The 22,117-nt window shown below is 42.2% G+C and overlaps 1 protein-coding gene across 5 annotated transcripts in view; it reads left to right on the top strand.

Annotated features, from left to right (window-relative positions):
- The window catches only part of tafa5a (TAFA chemokine like family member 5a), a 139,202-nt gene that overhangs the window by 35,693 nt on the left and 81,392 nt on the right, over window positions 1–22,117 (top strand). The window contains exon 1 of one of the 5 annotated variants that reach the window (XR_011310974.1): window positions 5,056–5,836. The exons of 3 other annotated variants lie outside the window; for them this stretch is intronic. The gene's annotated coding sequence lies outside the window, so the exon portion shown is untranslated. Of the gene's footprint in view, window positions 1–5,055; window positions 5,837–22,117 lie in introns of those variants that run through there. One more of the 5 variants, XR_011310976.1, reaches the window with a different exon arrangement.

Here is a 22,117-nt window from a genome sequence, read left to right as displayed (position 1 = left end):
CGTCTCTGTCAGGTCTCTCATTTGTTGACTGGAATGAAAAACCTTAACAGAAAACCTCAACAGAACCCTCCAAAAATGTGCCTGCTCTATGAACCATTAAAACATTTTTAGATTAGGCACAGTAAGGTCCCCGTGTTCTCCAATAATAGAACAGAAAAAGTTAGAAAAGTAATTTATCTTTTCTTTTAGCCTACTAATAAGCCCTTCATAGAAATAAATGAGATATAAATGACACTGGTATATTCTTTATAACTCCTATATTTCTATCTTTAGATTTCCTCCTCTTGCTTTGCCTTGCATAATGCGTGAAATTAGATATATTCAATAAAAACACACAAACTTTATGGTGTGGAAAATTAACTGACGTCTCCACTGAAAAATGTTCCCCAAATACAAAGGCATGAATGTGACAGATGTCTAAGGTGATGTGTTTTTGATGGATTATTTCCTGGCAGGCACTTGGTTTCCTTCCTGTACGTGTCAAATGATTGACAGTAAGCAAAGGGAAACACAATGCTTCCCCTGGAATAATAGGAAAACACTCGACCTGAGCACAAAGAAAATACTGATTAAACAAAATGATTTACAAAGCCAAATTGGTGCTTTGTGTTTACTATAATGGATTATCTCACCCAGGTGAGTTTTACTTCTGTGGTGAAGTTGTGTTTGATACTGAGCAGAGTGAAAGGCTCCTCCTGATGGAAGATTAATGCCTGGTATCTCGGAGTATGCTGGCAGCGTGCAGATACTGCTGAGGACAAAGTAAAAGAGAACAGAAAACTTGGATTTTTTTTTCTTTTTTCTTTTGTCAGGACAATCCATCTCAGCCACAGGAACGAGCCATCCTGTGGCAGTTTGGTTGAACATCTGCATTGATTATAAGCAATCTGCCTTCTTTGTTTGTTTATGTGGAGTTTTAAGTCGTATGGAGCTGGAGCGCCTCTCTAGTTTGTGTCTTTTTTTTTTCTAATGAAGACATGTATCATACAATGCTCAAATACTGCATGTGGATAAGGACTATATGTATGTGATCCTTCTAGGTCTGGCTGAATTGGTGTTTACAACGTTGGCAGATATATTAGACTATCCAGTCATACTGCAAAACTTGGATTCTTCACTTAGCAATTCATGGAATTTGAAACATTTATTAATTTATCTGTCTATTAGGTTCTTTGGAGACATTATTTAGAGTCGACCCCATCTCAGAGGCCCAGAGGCAGCTTTGTTTCATGACAGTGTGTGTTCATCTGCCTAAACAATACTGGCTCCACCTGTCAGAAGACATAGAGGGTTCACAAGCAAAGCCATATTGGTGGCATGCACCCCAACTTTTAACTCTGATTAAACTGTAAGAATCTTTATGTTGGACATCCTACTGAACATAGGCCGTATGTTCCTGCTTTTCCCTCTGATTAAGCCCTGCTTCAGATTTATTGGCCATGGGAAATAATGGGAAACACAGCGAATGTAGAAGTTTTAGGCCATTACTCATGGCTTTTATTGGCATGGGCTGTGTCTGGCACATAGCCAGTGACCTGCACAGAGGACAAGGCAAAGGCTTCCTGGCTCCTGGCAAGGAAAAGCATAGCAGTGAGGGGGTGGCAGCATAGAGCAGGAGAAAGTGAGAGAGGAGACATGGCAGCAGTGTAGGTGGGTGGTGTGAGGAGAGAGGGGAAGGAAATTGTTCAATAATTTAAAATTAAAAAAAAAAAAATCAGTGCTCCAAGACTTATATCAAAACATTTTTGCCATCTCTTTGTACTAGAGCAGACAGGTTACAACAAATGCAAGCAACTATCTCACAGGGATTTCTCATAGTGTCCAGAAATAATATTTGATCCCCAAGGCAGCAATGCACAAATTAGACCTCATGAGAGAAAGCTGGGATACACAGTAATAGTAAGCATAATATACATATAGTATATATTTGAAAACTTGCACAGGCAGCACACAATAGTTTTAAACATACACTTAGTTTTTCCTATTTGTAGGAGAATTGTTTTGTGAATATTTGAACTAATCTCTCTGGCATCCAAATGACAGTAAAATCACTGATAATGAATTAAGTCATTAAACATCATGTAGGCTGACATGATATAGATTTCTTACTGTTGGAAAGAAGAACAAGTAATTTGTCCAAAGCCTTTATAATATCTAAATCATGAAATATTTCCTTAGGTGATGTAATTACAACGTTTTATGGTCATTTGCATATTTTTCATGTACTTCAGAAAGATAACCGTATTTAATGCAACGCTCCATCATTTTCAGACATGCAGGTACGTTTACAGGCTCTGGGGGAGAATCGCAAAATTTGAAAAAAATAACCCTGATAATGATTTCAATTGGATTATGGGAAATCTATGATCCAGCAATTTTGGAGTTGAACATATTGGTGAATAAAACTTGCGATTTTTCAGCTTCTGTAGCTTTGAGTTTCATTCTTAACAACGTTGACTCTTTTTAAAAATCTGTGTCTCCTAAGTATGGCAAATTTATGGAAGTGCAATAATATATTCAATCGTGCACTTGTTTTTGTTATTTTCACATTGGGTGGAGGGATGGGTCAACAAAACACTAAATTTGCACAGGTAACAAACATTTGTAGCCTCTGTTAAGTTCTTCTTTCGAGCATGACTGCATGTAATCTCATATTGTTGTAACCATGACAACTAAACTCTCCCAACCTCAGCAAAGTAGCCATTTTAACTCAAACCACAATGTTGATCCAAACCTAACCTATTTATGCTTGGCTGTTTTGCTGCTATTTTTTTGCTGGTAATCCATGATGACGTGTGACCAGAGATAAAGATGATACTGTAGATGTGTTAAAGGAGCCAAATTTCAACAATATTCACCCTATTTTCTCTCAGCACTATTTGAGTTTATAATGCACAATTGTAGGCACTGCTTGCAGAGGTTCTTCCGTGACTACTGCAGCTCAAGGTTCGGCTGCTCACTACAGAGGGTTTTGAATGTTAATCCAGATGTTTCTACTTTATAAATAATACCAAAGCCTAATTACCAGTGGGTGTGAAAGCTGCAAACCTGAATTCTTTACATGTTCTAAATATTTACTCACAGTTAGACAAACTGCTGTTGCCACCTTAAATTGGGAGCGAAAGCTTATGTTCTGAACACTGCAAAAAGGGTGTATGCGCTTTGGCACTATTTCACAGGTTCAAGCCTGTCAGGCAGGCGAGATGTCAAGATCAGGTGCATAAAGGTGACAACCTTGTGAATAGTTATAATTGGTTCCTGTGGAAGATCCAAACTGCATCATTGTCAGTGTTTTTGACGGCTTATTGATCAGGGTTTACGCACATACACAAAGTTATATTTAGTTCTATGCTCTTCTGATGAGTGTTGACTAGTATAGGCTGAGCAGATGATAATGCCAGACTTGCACACATACAGTCTTGCCACCCCAAATCATTGTAGAGGTCAAGTCTCTGCTAATTGCTTTCCATGGAGTTAGATGGATGGATCATAGCTTTAGAGAAGAGGCTGGGAAGTGTCTGGAAAGAAAGAAACATGCATGTATGCAAATTTAGAGACAAGCTAACAAATGCTCAGACACTCATAGCGTGCACTGAAACACACACACACACACACACACACACACACACACACACACACACACACACACACACACACACACACACACACACACACACACACACACACACACACACACACACACACACGTATACAAATACATAGAGAGTCTGGCACACATTCCAGCCAAGAGAGACTGTTATCAGCTAATTAGTCCTAGTATAGCTGCAGGGGCCAACCTTATTGACACTGCAATGACAGTTTTCTGGTTTGAGTGGCACCGTCAGTCACCCAACCATGTCATTCCGATTCAATTATAAATATACAGACGCAGAAGGAAAAAAAAACCCTCACAAGTACCCCAAGGAGGAAACACAGCTTTCAGATGCTGTAATCACTTGAGCGGCCATGTGGGTTAGTGTGTGCAAACTGGCCAGTCTCTTCCAAATGACTGACTGACTTCACTGGCTGAATACATGAATTAATGAATATTTAAATTCCCATCTCTTTCTGCAGTCTGAGCCTTTACCAGCATACAAACATACATAAAACAAAAACAATAGCTGTGCTTGACGCTCACCAGGGGGTCATGGTAGCGGATTACACATTCTATTGTTTTGCTGTTCAATATTGTTCCTCCTCCAGTTGGATTGTGTTCACTCACAGGATCATGCTTTTAAACTTCCAACTGTGAAAAGAGCAGTAAAGGCTTTTAAAGAATTTGCAACGACATCAATTCTTTATATCTATAATATGATGCAATTTTAGGCTACATTTGTAATAGGTTTCAGAGGGTGTTGAATATTCTTAGAAAAAAAGAGCCCTAGGCTGGGCTAACCAAAGCCTATTGCTTCTTTCAATAACAGAGAGGCTTGTCTAATATGGAGGTGCAGAATTTCCCCTGCATCCCCCCCCCCCCCCCATTTTTGCTGCATTCATGATGTGCTGGATATCCACCTAAAATCAGCACTTTTCAAATTTACTCTGGAGCTATACAAGATTGGGTTTGTGGGGTAAAATTTAACAGAAAATGCTCTGGATTCAATTTATTTTGGTTTCCCATATGATCATCACCTGCAGCCCACGCTCAGCTCACTTTTATTTATAAATTGAAGCATCCTTGTACAGCAGCACTATTTCGTGCTTCGTAGCTGGAGGAGATTATTTGGGGTAGTTGTGACGTAACCTGGAGCTAAGCAGAGGGGAGAAAAGTGGATATTGTATGAGGAACACACACAGGAATATGATTATCTAATGGGAGACTGTCGAAAAAAAACCTGCGCAGCCGGGAGTTTTTTTCAATTGCCTTTTAAGAGAAGTCAGGAAAAATTGCCGACCACAGGAACTCTGATTTTTTGATTTGGAAAAAAATGTTTGCAAGAGGTATGACGCGCAGAGCGCAGAGGAAGATGTAGCCTGTAGTTTATGATACTGGCTGTTACCGTGCGTAAACGGCAAGCGTTGCATGGGGCTGAATCGAGAGGGAAACAGAGAGAGGGTGGAGAGAGGGGAACGGCGACAGAGAAAGAGAGCGAGAAAGTGACAGAACGCCTGAGCAATATAGTGAAGAACTGGGAGAGAGACACAGAGAGAGAGCGCGTGACAGGGAGAGGGAGGGAAAACGAGAGAGAGAGGGGGCTGCAAGGCGACTTGGTTGGCAGTGTTTGCCCGTGCCTCTCCAGCAGTGGGAGAGACGTGCGTAACATGCAGCGGAGAGCGGTGATCATCATCTGCGCGCCGCATCACCGTGGACCGCCGTGCGCACTCCAAGACGGAGACACGCCGAGGGGCACAGCCCGCTTTGCCGAACCTGTCGCGAGCGAGACTCCCGCTAGGCCAACGACGAGAGACTCTTGAAGAAAAAGAAGGAAGAGAATAAGGAGAAGTGGTGTGAGGAAACATGCCAGCCCTTCAGATGGTGATTGGGGCTTAATCGCCCCCCTGTTTGGAGCCACTCTGACGCACCGGCGACGAGACGAGCGCGCATATTTTTGTTCTTTAACGGAATCCCAGCCCTCTTCATCACATCTAAACCGGACTATCAAGTGGGGATTTTGTATGAAGCGGATGAGTGCTGATTTCCATGGCCAATAGAACATGAGTCAGTGCGTGTCTGTGAGCTGAGGTGGAGTGTCTCTCTCTCGCTGCACGGCTGTCTCGGTCCGCCACAAACCTTCCTACGCCAGGATGCAGCTGCTCAGAGTTGCGTGGGCACTGACCGGAGCGGCGATCTGCTGCTTTCTCATTCTCCTTATTCACTCCCGCCTGCTCAAAGAAGGTAATCACTCAGAGCTCCATCGATTTACCTCTCACTTTTATGTTTCCATGCGCCATCGCCTTCCACGTATAGTTTATATGAAGTTTTCCGCAACAATAACTCCAACGCGGAGTGGATTTGTCGCAATCGAATACCTACTCTTTCATTTAGTCAATCTAAAAATAAAAATCCAAATCAAAGAACACAGAAACGAATTCATGAAGCACAGAAGCTCAGCTGTGATTTTTCTCACCTACGTTTCTCATCTTCAACAAGTCATCCGCCCGGGGATGATCGATTTATCAATATTCTGATATCATCGAAAAAACAAGTTGGTGTTGATGGCGTGCAGGAACAAAAAGTACCACTAAAAGCAGCAGTTCAGTGTTTGCACAGATATACTGATTTGTTGAAAACGTTTTCAATAGATGGCACTAGAGTCTAGCTTTAGGGTAACATTGAGGTCAAGCGCTTCTAATGTTGCATTCATCTCCTATTGTGTTTTCTGACCCTTTCATGTTCAAGCCGAGATATATTTCAATCCCGATCACCGTTCACACACGTCCCAGCGAGGACCAGCGCTTCATTTCACTGTCCACTCTGTGGCTGCCATCACTTCCATGCTGTCTGGATGTCACAGCCTGCGGCCATGGCTGCATTGTGACAAAAACTGGCTCAGCTTTTGGAAATAATTAATTGAGTTTCATTATCTGACATTCAGCTGTGAATGGCATGTGGTTTAATGAGTCATAACTTAACTGATGTTTCAGTGTGGCAGATTATTCCCTATAACCAGTTATGAATTCCACCTACAGTGCAGCATAATAAATACAAATTATATCTGTCTACGGGGAGATCTTCATGCAGAGGTTGAGCACATTTACTGCTCAAACTCCTTATGAAAGTCAATTGGTGTAACCCAGGGAATTACTGTACTGTATAAAGCTGACACAAAAAAAACAGCACTTAATATTCCCTTTATACATGTATCACCTCGGGCCGTTCTGAGTCCGTTCAGCACTTAGGAACGGTCATGCGTTTCCATTGTGGAGATTTTTTCTAAAAGCATGGCTTGGAATGGCTCGCCTTCCCTTCCCTGCTTCCAGCCCTGGCCACATATTCAGGTCAAGCAGTGGCAAACACTCTCTCCTTACTGTGGTGAGTCCATGACTACTGCAGGGTAGGAGGATGTCCAACCTACTGAAAGGAGGAAATGCAGGGAAAAAAAAAAAAAGTATCAGTCAAAATGTGAGAAAAGGAGAGCTGAGAATTTTATACTGACATATGTCCTGAAGCCTTCCTTTGGAGTTTTAATTTACTGTGGCATACTAGCCTTTTTCACAGAGGTCAAAGAGAGGACTGTGTGGTCACCTAACAGGACAAAAAAAAGTGCTGCTCATAGCTGTGTTAATGCGAGGGAGTCTCATTAGATTCAGGCCATCAGCATTGTTGAGCTTGTTGACTGGCAAGGCAATATTTTTGACCTTCACCGCCGAGTTGTTTGTCTGTATCATGTTGTGCTTTTACACTGAGGTGTTTTTCCCCTAAGCCTGCATTTTCTATGCTTTCTAACTTGACACCAAATAGCTTTTAACTTTGTGGGGGAAAGCTGCTGGTCACTCAGTGGCGAGAAGATGCAATTTCAAGTTCATTACGGTGTATAAGGTCGTTATTGAAATCTGCTACAGAGGCATGGAGGGAGAGAGTCACATAAAGGAGGGTTGTGAATATGCTCACTTTAGGCTACAAGAATGGCCAAGGTCGAAGCCAGTTGTAAGGCCTAATAATACGAACTGATAAAATGAATTCAAAGGACTGCATTAGTGACAGTCTTTTGGGGATTAGGATGATGAAAGGGATGCGCAAGGGACCTAAAAAAGAACAGACCCCTTTTAGTCTTGTCGCACATATTCTTTCAGAAGCATTTAGAACATAAAGGTTGTCCAACACAAGCATCTCCAGCGTGAATTAGAACAAAAGAAAGAGGGAAGACGAGGAAATGTATTTTTAGTCTCCTCTCTATCATGTCACAGTCTGATTGCCTCTTCTGTGTTTTCTTGCGGGAGGGGGTGTGTTTCCTGTAGGTGGTGGTGCAGACGTGTATGCAGGTGGTATGTTATCTGAAGCTAGCCTGTGAAAAACATTTATTTTCATAGCAGTATTTGTGGGAGTTCTCGCTATCTGGAGATGTAGTATGGTGATTTTGGCAAAGGGAATGCTCAGGAAGAAACAAAATGTCACCCCCCCGCCAGCCTGTCAGACAGCCAAACACACCACAAACACAAGTGTATTTTTTGGGGGGGGATTGTACACCTCATTGCGTCAGCCCTCATGCATAATGTGACACAGGAGCTTATGCACCGAGAAAAAGGGATGCGGGGAGGGTGGATCGGGAATGGGAACATATTTAAACATTATGCATTGGGAATGTGGATGGATTTTGTGCCATAAATTTCTCACACTGTCCACTTCAATAATTCAGGCAATGAAGCAAATCCCACTTTGCTCTTCACTGGCCGAGATATTTGTCACATGGCAATAGAGAAAGGCCTGGCAGGTTCATGGAATAGTTTTTGATTAATCCAGGGCAGTTGAGGTAAAATAACGATTTCATTCAGAAAATTAGATAAACTACTCACTGCAATCAAATAATTTGTAGCATAAAATCGTGGTGCCCTTTGGGCTACGAATGAAACTTAAAAAGAGCAGTATCTTTGAAACCTCAATGATCTGTAGTTCTCTCTAAATGCAGCAATAAAGTCGTGCAGTTACGTATAAATTAGCATCAAGCAAGATTTACTGTCAAAAGTCAAAATATTGGAATATTTTCTCCTCAATAAGAACATTATTAGTAGAATACTTTCTTCAGTGCTGCAGATCATGAGCAAATTTAAGAGACAACTGCAATAGAGGAGACAAATTGGATCATTTCCAATGATTGATCTGCACTTGTTCCTTTATGTTCATGGCGCCAAGTCATCTTTATCAAAGATAGAAGAATCTGGGCTTTTACCAGTATTCATTAGCCACAAATTTGTTTTAAGTGGGTGTTTTTGGATAAATACCCTTGTATGTATCTGAGAAAATTGCCTTGAAAAGACATCGGATTCGATGTCTCTGTGAAAATGCCATGCTGAACTGGTGTACCGTTAAAAAAAAAAACAACTTGCGCCTGCGTACCCCCAGTGGCCTCTCTGCGTCCTATACCTCCCCCAAACAGACCACCAGTCTGCCTAACGACTGCAGTTATTGATCCTCAGGTAAAACCATAATGGGCCAAAGTGACAGAGACATGTGTGTACACCCACCGCGCCTGACATCAGGCAACCAAAATCAGTTTACATTTACCGCAAATAGAAGCGCAGTCCTGGGGATCCTCTTTAAAAAATAAAAAAAAAATACATGGATCAGAGTGACATTCTGTGGCATGGAAGCCCTGCTCAGAGCAGCCTCAGGCAGATTTGGGTCAAGCAGTGGCAAACGCTCTGTGTCATGCACGTACGTGGCCCGTGGAGAAAGGGAAGCCCCATCACGTCTTGAGACACAAGTTTAAAAAAGGAGGGCACCTCGTGTAGTAGACGCTGCCTCACTGTTTATTGTTTTCCTCTGAACAAAATCTGGTGGGAAAATGAAACAATGAACAAATGGTGATGTCGCAGTCAAAGGTTGTGTACTTTCACGGGATGTTGTCAGCTTGTTTGCTCCCTATGATTAGATCAGCAATGCAGCTTGTGCAAAGGAGAGGGAACTCGCAACTTGCCACTCAGAGGAGAGGTCATCAGGGGCACTTTTACTTTAAGAGGTCCATGTGGAACAAAGCCTAACCTTTACAAAAGGCTTCAGCTCAAAGCTCTGCAGGAAAAAGGCCGTTGCGTTTTATAAACTGCCTCGAATGTAGAACGTTTAATTTCAGCCCTCCAGATGTGACCCCACTGCTCAACAATGACCAATACCTTCACCAAGCTCTTTTGGTCATACAATTGCAAATTGATTGGTTTTATGCAGCTGAGTTTACAAACAGTGGATGCAAGGTACTGATGGTCTGCTACACAACTGTTCCATAGACGGTTGTTTCCATTTTTATGCCAGACTATTTAGTTGTTTATTTTCTTGCTGCAAAGATTTCAGTACAACTATTCAATTTCATTTTGCCATCTGCGAATGCTGTATTTCATTTTTCCATCAGAATATTAATTCAGTTTGTGCCACAGCGGCAGAATTCTAAATGCACTTCAGGCACATTTCTAAAACGGCCTTGTTGTTTGCCGACCATTACCTGCATCTGAATCATGTAGTTTCTTTAATTATAGTGGAGGCCAGAGTGAACTGCAGTGTGAGCTCTGACTTGAATATGACTTGGAGATACAACGGCAGAGGTGTAGTCATTAAATCTCTTGCTTTTTAAGCATCTATTATTAATCTGCAGAAAGGAGGGATTTTAGGGACTTTAGCCCTGAAGCGCAGCTTTAGGCTCATGTGAGATAAAGATAATATGCGTGTATTTAATGCTGCAGTAATACTCCTTTAGCATACAGAGGCGATGTCACAATCAACGTGTTTTACTTGGCAAATCCTCAGTGATGGCAAATTCCTCACAGCAATGGTACACATAGGTAAGCAGAGCATTCCTCTGCATGTAATCTGCTTTAAATTGAACACAATTTATATTTAATGGTCAGAATCAGCTGTAATCCATAAGGGCAATGCACATTAATCAATTGCTTAATTGATTCATTAGTTTACGAGTCTGTTAATTAATTCACTTCGATGAATCAATCACAGCAGCAGCAGAAACCTGTGGTGGTTTTTCAAGGTAATCTAAACTGCTCTAAACAACCCCCTTGTGTCCTGTGTCCAGGGGCACTTTTTATCTGTGTGTGTGTGTGTGTGTGTGTGTGTGTGTGTGTGTGTGTGTGTGTGTGTGTGTGTGTGTGTGTGTGTGTGTGTGTGTGTGTGTGTGTGTGTGTGTGTGTGTGTGTGTAATCTTCGATATTTGCTCATGGCACTGTTTTTCACAGCTCCTATTGATTGTGGGACAGTAAAAAGTGTGCACTATTGCACCCAGTTTTCCTAAAGTCCTATTGATTGCGTTTTGGCAGTGCTGTGGGACAATAAAAGGAAAAAAAAAAGAAAAAAGGCAGTGATTGGAGTTAGACTCTAATGAAAAGTTGGCTGCAAGGATCCTCTCTGGGTTCCAGCTTTAACTGGAGACTCACTGGCCTTTGGAAATAGTCATGTCAGAGAGACATCGCCCTTCCACACTTCATTCCTGCCCTTCCACCCATGAAGTGCCACATAAAACTCCCCGAGGCCCAACCAATCCAAGCTTGACGACATAGATTTGAGCTACTCTGTAAAACCGTGAATCAGCAAGGGCATGAGATGCTACTTCTTAACGTCCTCAGGCGCATTAACGGAATACAGATGCTGCTGATAAAATGTGTAACACACACAGGGAATTGTGGCACAGATCAGCAAGCTAGCACAGATTGCTAGATTGTGCTCTTTCTGGGTGTAAGACGTGGGAAACTGCATAAAGGATTGCGATAATTTAGTAGCTGCAGCTGTATCTTTAATTAAAACCTCATCCAGCAGCCGGGAAACGTGTTCTGGTCACCGAGATCTGATAGAGCTCAGCTGTATGAATTAGTCATGTGGGTGTGCGTATACACACAAGTTTGAATAGAGGAAGGAGGAGTGTTTGGCAGAAGACACACACGCTGAGGAGTAGGACAAGAAGGAGGAGGACCAGTAGTTTGAGAGGTTAGAGACTCGGGGAGCCATTTATCTATCGCCTTGTCAGCCGGTGGTAGAGAGATCCTTTCAGATCAGCATTTTTCCTCCAAGGAAGGGCGGATTCCTCTGGGCCCATTCTTGCAACACTGGCAAGTGCCATCATGACCATCTCTCAAAGAGAAGCTCGTCCCTCCCCTTGGATGATCCAGTGGATTCATCAAGATGTACAAGCTCAGAGAGTGCTGATTTAAGGGAATTGAGCTGGACCTTCTGTCCATTTTTTTTTTCATAGGTTAATACTCCAGACTATTGATTCTGTGACCATGAGGGTGCTTGAGTGTGATACATCCAACGCATTTTTGAGGAAATTATGGATGAGAAGTGTGCTTACCCTTCTGCGGTTTCAATTTGTGCCTTCCTGCTGTGTCAAAGGTAGAGATGAGGTCGTCCTTGCGCTCGATCAATTGTGTGTCTCTGTTCATCTAGCTGATCAATAGCTACTTAGGAAGTTTGATCCTCTGTGTTCATGAGATCACAGTCATTTGAATGGATTTAGAAACAAGGTTTTTCTGTCTTCACAAAAGCTCGGCCCTGGAGGCCATTGTGACACAAATGCGGTGTCTGTGATAACAGGCTTGGTCATGCTTTATGGATCCAGTGCGTTCAAACAGTTTTTTCATTTCCATCTGGCAGAAATGTAGGTTTAATCTGACATTAGGTTGGCTATAGTACATTAACTTTTTATGTCAAAGGGGCAGAATATTACCGATGCTATGCTGCTCCACCGAAACAAATTTCTCTTTAGAAAACTAATGGAGGCTTTATCGATTCCAACAAGGCCAGCCACTTCTTTGTCTCGGCTGTCAGATTGTGTCTAAAGCAATTTCATAAAGATCATTATTTTCTTTCTTGGGATGTCTTGCAGCTAAACAAGATCCTCCTTCGTTCGTTCTTGCCTTTTGTGCTGCTTATGGCGGCAGCTCTTATGGTCCAATTGAAAATGAATTAGAATAGAATGACACGTAATGAAAATCACTAAAAAACATTGGCACGTCACATCCCCTTAGCTTGTTGCACCCTTGAATAGATTGCTTGTGGGGTTCCAATTCCTATTCTCGATCTAACGCCATAGAAGAAAAGGGGTTTAGCTCACTGTAAAGGACAAGCCATATCATTATGGGTCATAACAAGCGGTGCCGCTCGTTTATCTTCTAATGGCATTAAAGCGTGCGGAGGGAAAGGTGCTGACATGGGTGTTAGTCATGCAACAAAGCGAGATAACTCATCAGGTTTGCTGTTCCTATGGTGATCATCGCTGACATAATTGATGTAGCTGGCAAGCATTGCGGTGTCAAATCGTAATCCAACAGGTTGCTCAAACAGCATTATTCAAATGATTGCGTGTTGCTGTTTGTTTGCTCATTTTAACCTTCTTTGTGTTATTGAGTTGTGAAGAATGCAGGAGGGACCTGCCATCGCTCCCAGAATGATTTGATATGTTTCCCATCACAGAGTAAAACAGACTCATTCTATCGGAGAGAAACATTTGGAAGTATGATCAGCTGTGGAAAATAGGAAAAAGGTTACCCCAACAGAAAAAAAAAATGATCACATATATATGACACGTTAGCCACACGATGTATGATATAATGGGGGAAATATATGGAAAAGTTTTCCCATGGGAATATACAGTGGTGTGAAAAAGTGTTTGCCCCCTTCCTGATTTCTTATTTTTTTTTGCAAGTTTGTCACTTAAATGTTTCAGATCATCAAACAAATTTAAATATTAGTCAAAGATAACACAAGTAAACACAAAATGCAGTTTTTAAATGAAGGTTTTTATTATTAAGGGAGAAAAAAAATCCAAACCCACATGGCCCTGTGTGAAAAAGTGTTTGCCCCCTAAACCTAATAACTGGTTGGGCCACCCTTAGCAGCAACAACTGCAATCAAGCGTTTGCGATAACTTGCAATGAGTCTTTTACAGCTGTGGAGGAATTTTGGCCCACTCATCTTTGCAGAGTTGTTGTAATTCAGCCACATTGGAGGGTTTTCCAGCACGAACCACCTTTTTAAGGTCATGTCACAGCATCTCAATAGGATTCAGGTCAGGACTTTGACGAGGCCACTCCAAAGTCTTCATTTTGTTTTTCTTCATCCATTCAGAGGTGGACTTGCTGGTGTGTTTTGGATCATTGTCCTGCTGCAGAACCCAAGTTCACTTCAGCTTGAGGTCACGAACAGATGGCCGGACATTCTCCTTCAGGATGTTTTGTTAGATGGTAGAATTCATGGTTCCATTTATCACAGCAAGTCTTCCAGGTCCTGAAGCAGCAAAACAGCCCCAGACCATCACACGTCCACCACCATATTTTACTGTTGGTATGATGTTCTTTTCCTGAAATGCGGTGTTACTTTTACGCCAGATGTAATGGGACACACACCTTCCAAAAAGTTCAACTTTTGTTTCGTCAGTCCACAGAGTATTTTCACAAAAGTCTTGGGGATCATCAAGATGTTTTCTGGCAAAAATGAGACGAGCCTTAATGTTCTCTTTGCTCAGCGGTGGTTTTGGTCTTGGAACTCGGCCATGCAGCCATTTTTGCCCGGTCTCTTTCTTATAGTGGAGTCATGACCACTGACCTTAACTGAGGCAAGTGAGGCCTGCAGTTCTTTGGATGTTGTTGTGGGGTCTTTTGTGACCTCTCGGATGAGTCGTCGCTGCGCTCTTTGGGTAATTTTGGTCGGCCGGCCGCTCCTGGGAAGGTTCACCGCTGTTCCATGTTTTCTCCATTTGTGGATAATGGCTCTCACTGTGGTTCGCTGGAGTCCCAAAGCTTTAGAAATGGCTTTATAACCTTTTCCAGACTGATAGATCTCAATTACTTTCTTTCTCATTTGTTCCTGAATTTCTTTGGATCTCGGCATGATGTCTATCTGTTGAGGATCTTTTGGTCTACTTCACTTTGTCAGGCAGGTCCTATTTCAGTGATTTCTTGATTGAGAACAGGTGTGGCAGTAATCAGGCCTGGGTGTGGCTAGAGAAATTGAACTCGGGTGTGATAAACCACAGTTAAGTTATGTTTCAACAGGAGGGGGCAAACACTTTTTCACACAGGGCCATGTGGTTTTGGATTTTTTTTTCTCTCCCTTAATAATAAAAACCTTCATTTAAAAACTGCATTTTGTGTTTACTTGTGTTATCTTTGACTAATATTTAAATTTGTTTGATGATCTGAAACATTTAAGTGTGACAGACATGCAAAAAAATTGGAAATCAGGAAGGGGGCAAACACTTTATCACACCACTGTATATTGTGCCTCACACATTACACCGTGAAAGTTTCCCATGAGCAAAATACAAAAGTGTGTCATGTGTGAGTTTTTTTCCACATGTGAAATTCATGTGTTTTTTTCTGTAATGGGATACTTTGAATGTGGCACTCGAATGGCCTTTGTAAAGTTGTTTGAATGCATACCAACTGCAGACGCAGGATCTCCTGTCTTGCACTGGGTTGCTCCCTCTCTCTCCGCATCTGTTAATAGCCCTTTTTTACAGTTACATCGTTGCTACATATAGTTTTATGCTTATGTTTACAGCTCTGTCGATACAACAGCAGGAAGGGGGCGAAAAAAAAAAACAGAAAAGAAGCTAGCGATTCTGCTTCATCATAATCATTACGGTCCATTCCACATGGGAAAGAGGAACTTCATTATTGTACCTGCAGGGACTGTTAAAACCAAACTCATGAATACAGAAAGCTTTCTTCCGTGGTGTGTTGTTTCTTCACAGAGCCGCTGCTGTAGGGAATTTTTAAAGCCACATTCTTCACTTAAAAGTAATACATGTAGTATACACACTGTGTACACAATAATTTACAAGGCATGCTGGCTATTCACTGATATGGGTGCTAAATCTGCCTAGGTTTTCTCTGTCAGTTTGAGCTCAGAATGAAGTATGTATCAGGGGGCAGGAGGGGTGACCGCTTTCCAAAACCTAGTGTCTCATCATCTGAGAAGTAATGCCCATTTTTCTATTTGGTAGTCATTGATGTGTCTGACTTTACCAGTCATCTTTCCCTTTTCATAACACTTACTTCGCTAGCCTCCTCTCCTCACACAGAGCGCACGTTCTCCAATATTCTATATTTCAGGGGTTATTATCACCAAGAAATTCACAGTAAGGGCAAGAATCAGATATACCCTCGATAGGATTTGAACACACAGTGAAACACAAAAAAAGGTGTGGGGGGGGGAATCCTATTTTAATAATGATATGTTCAGCAAATGAAATATGCCAGGTTTGCACATTTGCCTTGCTGAACAGACAATAAATTATATCTTGTGCTCTGCCACATAAACCCAGGGATAATACCACATCCAGTGAGAAAGGAAATAAGGCTTGTGGGATGCAGGAAAACAGAATGCCCTTGCCTAAATCAAACAACAGGGGGAGGAAACATTGACATGTAGTTCCTGTCTGTGCGATTTACCTCCCGCATGCACCTCGGAGCACATCTGTACGATGAGGTTGGCATGCAAACACACAGGCTCTCTATATTTCTTGCAGATAAACGTCGATGCCACAGGCGTCTGCACATGTTAACATGCAGAGGTGAAGTGACAAATACAAATGCAGACATATGCATACACACACATTTACACACTCCTGCAAAAGTATACTGGAGATTGACAGACTGTATGCAGTATCTTGGGTTTGCCTTACTAGAAGCAAACAAGCAAAATTCCTGCAGCTCCCAGTCTAATTTATCATTTTGTGTGTGTGTGTGTGTGTGTGTGTGTGTGTGTGTGTGTGTGTGTGTGTGTGTGTGTGTGTGTGTGTGTGTGTGTGTGTGCGTGCGTGCGTGTGTGAAGTTGCATCATACATTCCGAACACACACCGTTCGCACAGATAGTGAATAAATGCTGTGAGCCAGTGCAGATGTGCACTAGCAGGCACAGAGGCAGCCGTGTATACATATGCATATGCTGCCACAATGGGTCACTTTCCCCCACACACACACACACACACACGCAGACATATACAAACACAGTGCTCCAGGTTCTTAAGGGACTCCAGAGAGGATGAATTATTGCAGCGGAGGCCACACACAGTCCACAATGAGGCACTCACAAAAATAACAACACACACACACTTTGAGCGATTGCTGAAGCAACCTTGTCAAAGATGGAGATGTGTGTGAACAGAAAAAAGCATCTGCTACTTCGTCTACATGTCAGTGGCTTGATAACCTGACACATAACATGCTTACACACACGACAACACGTCCGCAAGATGTTTTGCATCGTCTGTCATTTGGTTGCCACACATTGACAGATACAGTACATTCCAGCTACCGTCTGAAGACCCGACATAATCTCTGGCTCAAACACGCGCACACAAACACGCGCATACATAATGTGCAGCCCATCTGACATGCAGGCTGACAGAAAGACAGGACTGACATCACGGGGGCCGGGCAGAAGTAAAACCAGTGACATCTCAGCCCTAATAGCGTCTGATAGATAAACAGAGCACAGCCATCCACCTGCCTTTTGGCCCAGGTGGAACCACTTGAGCAAATTGCCTCCTTAATTGATGGACTTGAACTGGTTGCTGTGTGCTAGCGTGTGTGTGTGTGTGTGTGTGTGTGTGTGTGTGTGTGTGTGTGTGTGTGTGTGTGTGTGTGTGTGTGTGTGTGTGTGTGTGTGTGTGTGTGTGTGTGTGTGTGTGTGTGTGTGTGTGTGTGTGTGTGTGTGTGTGTGTGTGTGTGTGAGAGAGTGTGAGACTGCTGGAGGTTTCTGCTGGTGCCTGTGGCTAAGGGAGTAGTTATAGTGGAAAGAGAAATCTGTCAGCCGGTAATGAAATAATTGGCACAAACGGTTGCACATGCGGGCATCCGTGTGCGCACACACACGCGCACACAATTGCATTTTAGAACACATGTAAATACACACGAGCGCCGCCACAGCACTCTTCTCATAGATTCTCTCTGTCTTGTGCGCACTCGTGCACAAACTACACACACAGCTCCAGCCATGAGTACAGATAACAGCCTAGTGAAGGAGCCTGATGCACCATTTCCTCTGGTTGTAGCTGCAAATGAACGAACCCAGTGGCTGAATATGGACAGACTGTGACAGCAAATGAGGCAGAAAAGGACACTTAAAATGTAAAGCTGGAGAAATAGACAAGGGGAAGAAGGATAGATAGATAGATAGATAGATAGATAGATAGATAGATAGATAGATAGATAGATAGATAGATAGATAGATAGATAGATAGATAGATAGATAGCTGTAGAAAGTGCTTTAAAGAGTATAATGATGACGGAAACAGAGGAGGAAGAGGATAGAGAGACAATGAGACAAAGAGAGAGAGACAGAGAGAGTCACAGGTTGTTGCTGATGGGTTGCTTCCTGAAATATATATATCTTTTTATTTTTTTTATTTTTTTTTGGGGGGGGGGTGTTACCATGGCAACCCGGGTAATGGCAGACAGGGATTGGTTGTGCTAGTAACCTGCGCCAGCGCAAAGGCAGAGAAAGGATATCATCCAAATTCTGTCCACAGTTTCTATCCTCACTAAAATTGGACTCGGGATTATCCAGATGAGGACTAGAGATTTGTTTTTTTTTCTGTCTGAAAATGCTCTGCTTATACTGAGAGTTAATCAGCATTTAAGATGCTTATTGCTCTCGTGGTTTTAAGAAAAACATCGCAGAGGTCATAGATTGTATTTTCAGTTTGATGTTAATGAGTTTAACGTCCATATTACTGCCAACAGAGGGAGTCGAACTAAAATGTCTTGAATAAGACAGTTGATTGTTGCAAAGTTTAAGGTGGAACATTTCACTAAAAATAAAAGATATTCTCTATTAAACTGCATTGGTGGAAGTATTGGGGTCTTTTATTTACTGTAAACAAAAGTAAAATATACAAGTCCTGTTATGATAATGACACTTTAATAAAAGGACATACGTATTTATAGCAAAATATACAAAAACTAAAGTAACACAATTGTTATACGTATTGTCTGATTGAACTATGTGTAAGGAGCATTTTGCTGTTTCAGTTTTTTGAAGTGTTGCTCATTTAAGATGATTTATATAGTGGTTAATTGGGTATTTTCATCTCAAACAGTGTCATATTTTATATGGTCAGCAGGTGTTTTATAAATATATTTTTAATATGTAAGGTAATTCGTACAAGTATCTCAAATGTGTACTCAAAAAGAGTATTTCCATCGATGTACTTTTTCCACTGTATTCAACTGCTACCATTAACCAATGGGTGTGCAAACCAGAGCTTTATTTTTCAAAAACGTAATCAGAACATAAGTCACCCTAAGTGACATGTAAATTTAAGATTAAAGATTTGACCCAGCATTACTGATTTTTTTTTCAGCTATATTTAGCTTTTTGTGTGTTTTTTTTTAATCATCACTAGCCTCCAATTGTCTTTGTTGTTGTTATTTTTGATCATATAGCTTCAAATAATCTCGGGCTTTTTATCTACTTTTTTTTTTTTTGCTCCTGATCACTGATTAAGCTCCTCCTTATACCCTCATATGCTCTGTTTTAAAAGCTAATATATACATAGTTTAGCCTTAATTAATTCTCATTCAAGCCAATGTCACGTTTTACATTGCGCAGGGGTGCAGTAGTTTGAGTCAAGAGCTCGGCGCACTTACTCAACCTCCTCAAAATAGCCCCATAATGGTGCTGCGCAAGTACATGTGTCTTGTAGTGTAGCCCTCTGGAACTGAGAGGAGACAGGAGAGAGGGCACAGTGTGTGTGTGTGTGTGTGTGTGTGTGTGTGTGTGTGTGTGTGTGTGTGTGTGTGTGTGTGTGTGTGTGTGTGTGTGTGTGTGTGTGTGTGTGTGTGTGTGTGCGTGTGTGTGTGTGTGTCAGATGCAGATGTGCGAAAGCTGTGTCAGGGGGTTGTATAAGGATGTGTAATGTCTGTTGCATGTGTGTGTGTGTGTGTGTGTGTGTGTGTGTGTGTGTGTGTGTGTGTGTGTGTGTGTGTGTGTGTGTGTGTGTGTGTGTGTGTGTGCATATGCATCCAATTGTTCTCCTGTGCTTTCTTGTGTGTCTGTGTTCCCATATATAGTCAATATATGCATTCCAGTTGAATGTGTGTGCTTAGGAGCCTCCAACACGGTGGGTCAATAATTAGCGCAGGCAGCAGGGGGAAGCCGACGAGAGAAAACAAGAGGGAAAACATAGCGTGTGTTAAATAAAAATAAAATATGTTAGGAGGAGCAAGTGTAGCTGAATCCCCCACCCACCCTCTGGTTACTGTGGAAATCCAGATAAGGATGTTTCTTCTCTTATTCTGCTAACAGGACTCTGCATTGGTTCTGACAGAGCCTGAATACCAATTGCACTGCCCTGGCACCTCCTCCACTAGAGACAGAGACAGAAATAGGGGTTGTGGGAGCAAGAAAGAGCGACGGTGAGGTGGGCAGAGAGGGACGGAGGGGAGGGCGAATACAAGGACAGAGGGACACGGAGTAGATACAGCTGACCATATAAAATGATGTCAAACAGGAGCGGACAGAGAGGGAAGGGAGGGAGAAAGGTGCAGAGAGAAGACTGCATGTGTCCAAGAATGAGAGAGAGAGAGGAGACAAGAAGTATGTGAGAGTTTTGTGAGCGGGAAACAACTGCCTCTTAACTCTTATCAACGCTCCCTCTATACACAACTTTATATTCTTGATCGAGGCACAGCAACAAGGTGGACCTATACAGTACTGTCTTTGACCATTTTCAGATAATTTTTACTTTTTTTTTTTTTTGCATTTACATCTTGAAGCAACTGCTGACCATCAGCTGGTAATAATAGCGAAGGCCTGATGATAGCTAGGTTAGCTAGAATAATTTATCATTTATGCCGTGCCGCAGGGAGCACATCGTCTCAATTAAAACACATTGACTGTGTGTGCTCCAGCTCTAGCCCCTGGCTTCATTACTAATGTACACACATGTGGACATGCATACACACACATGCTCGAATACGCACACATCTTCCTCCACATACTTGACATGCTCCCATCTCTCCTCCTTTTTCCCCACTTTCCTCTCCTTTGTTATGCAAAATGCTGTCGCTATTGTAAGCAGTGCTGTTTCTTCTGTAGGAGCAGAGCAGTGTTGCTAAAAACAGAGTTCAGGACGGGAAATCAGGTTGTGATGAACTTAAGAGAGAAAAAAACGGGAAAAAAAACAAACCTGGATGTCGATATGGTCAAGTCCTCAGAGAAGAGCTACAATAAAGGAGGCAAGGTGCTCTTTAACTCCCAAAGCATCAACAATGTGTCACCACTTGCTCTTGATATACAATGCATCCCCCCCCCTGTTTTTCTGTTTCTGTTTCCCCTCTTCTCCTCACTCCTTTCTCTCAATGGCAGCAGTATAATTTTTTTTAAATGCATTTTGCAAAAGTCAATTGGCAGCCACTCTCTTTGTGAGTCGCACAAGACGTTTTTAGCTTTGAAAAGCAGCAACCGTGCCAAGTTATCAGCTCCAACTCGTCCAGTTTTTGTGGAATGCAGTGCATACGGAGCGCTGAGTTCCCTGCTGCATTGGAAGTTATTGTCCTCCTCCCATGTATTTGACTACGCTTTTATCAGTTTGTGTTTTGTTGAACAAAATGATGTATTTTTCTGCAATGAGCAGGTTCACACAACGACTTCATGTCGACACGCGAGATTGAGTTGAGCCCCCCAAATGATTACACCACTACTCTGCTGTTGGACACTCGATAAGACTCTATGGAGTTTCGCAATCTACCTATAGCGGCTGCAGAAACTGGCCTGCTAGATAATCATGAAATATCGCTCGGGTATCTCACCAAAGTGTGCAATACACCCGTCAGTCCACTACAGGATATTGTGTCACTGTCTCACATTTTGCCTCGCCTAGCTGTGAAAACTAAAGTACCTTAAATTTAGCAAAAAAAAAAAAAAATCACTATCGGACGGCTAGGGTTTGGAAAAGAGTTCTCGAAAGAAATCCATGTTGCTTTCTCACGGACTCGATACCTGTTCTCTTGTGTCAAAGTCCTTTGTTTGATCCATCCAACCACCGTTCACCTACCTTCCTTCTCACTGTATCACTTTTCTACTTTAAATGACCTCAGTCCTCTGACCTTCTTTGACCGTAATCATATGTGCATGTACTTCTAATGCCAAAGTGAGGCAAAACACCACCCTGATAAAGTATCCTCTAGTGGTTTGATGGGTGTATCACATGCTTTGGCTTGATACCTTGCTGATAGCATTTTGTGCACAATGTGAAAGGAGCGGTGTGTTGGATTTAGTGACAGCCCACCCTCCCTGTTCAAGCCGGTCGGAGTGGTCATGAAACTTGGAGGGGGGGAACACGAGAGGCCCTCTCTACAGCCGGCGTTTGGTTTTCTTGTTCATAGTAGTGCAACATGGTGGGCTCTGGGGAAGGGGACCCTCTCAATATGTAGATATGAAATCTACATATTTCACATTTACGCTTATCCTTCTTTTAATTCATTGCAAGTTATATAATTCCACTTGTTAGACAGGGTA

The sequence above is a fragment of the Brachyistius frenatus genome, unplaced genomic scaffold (genome assembly GCF_029030835.1).
Source record: "Brachyistius frenatus isolate BFR_SWC_R1_liver_20210118 unplaced genomic scaffold, ASM2903083v1 Contig_33, whole genome shotgun sequence".
In the NCBI taxonomy this organism is placed as follows: domain Eukaryota; kingdom Metazoa; phylum Chordata; class Actinopteri; family Embiotocidae; genus Brachyistius; species Brachyistius frenatus.
Note: the sequence above shows the minus strand (reverse complement) of the source record. Positions and strands in the feature narration are given on the sequence as shown.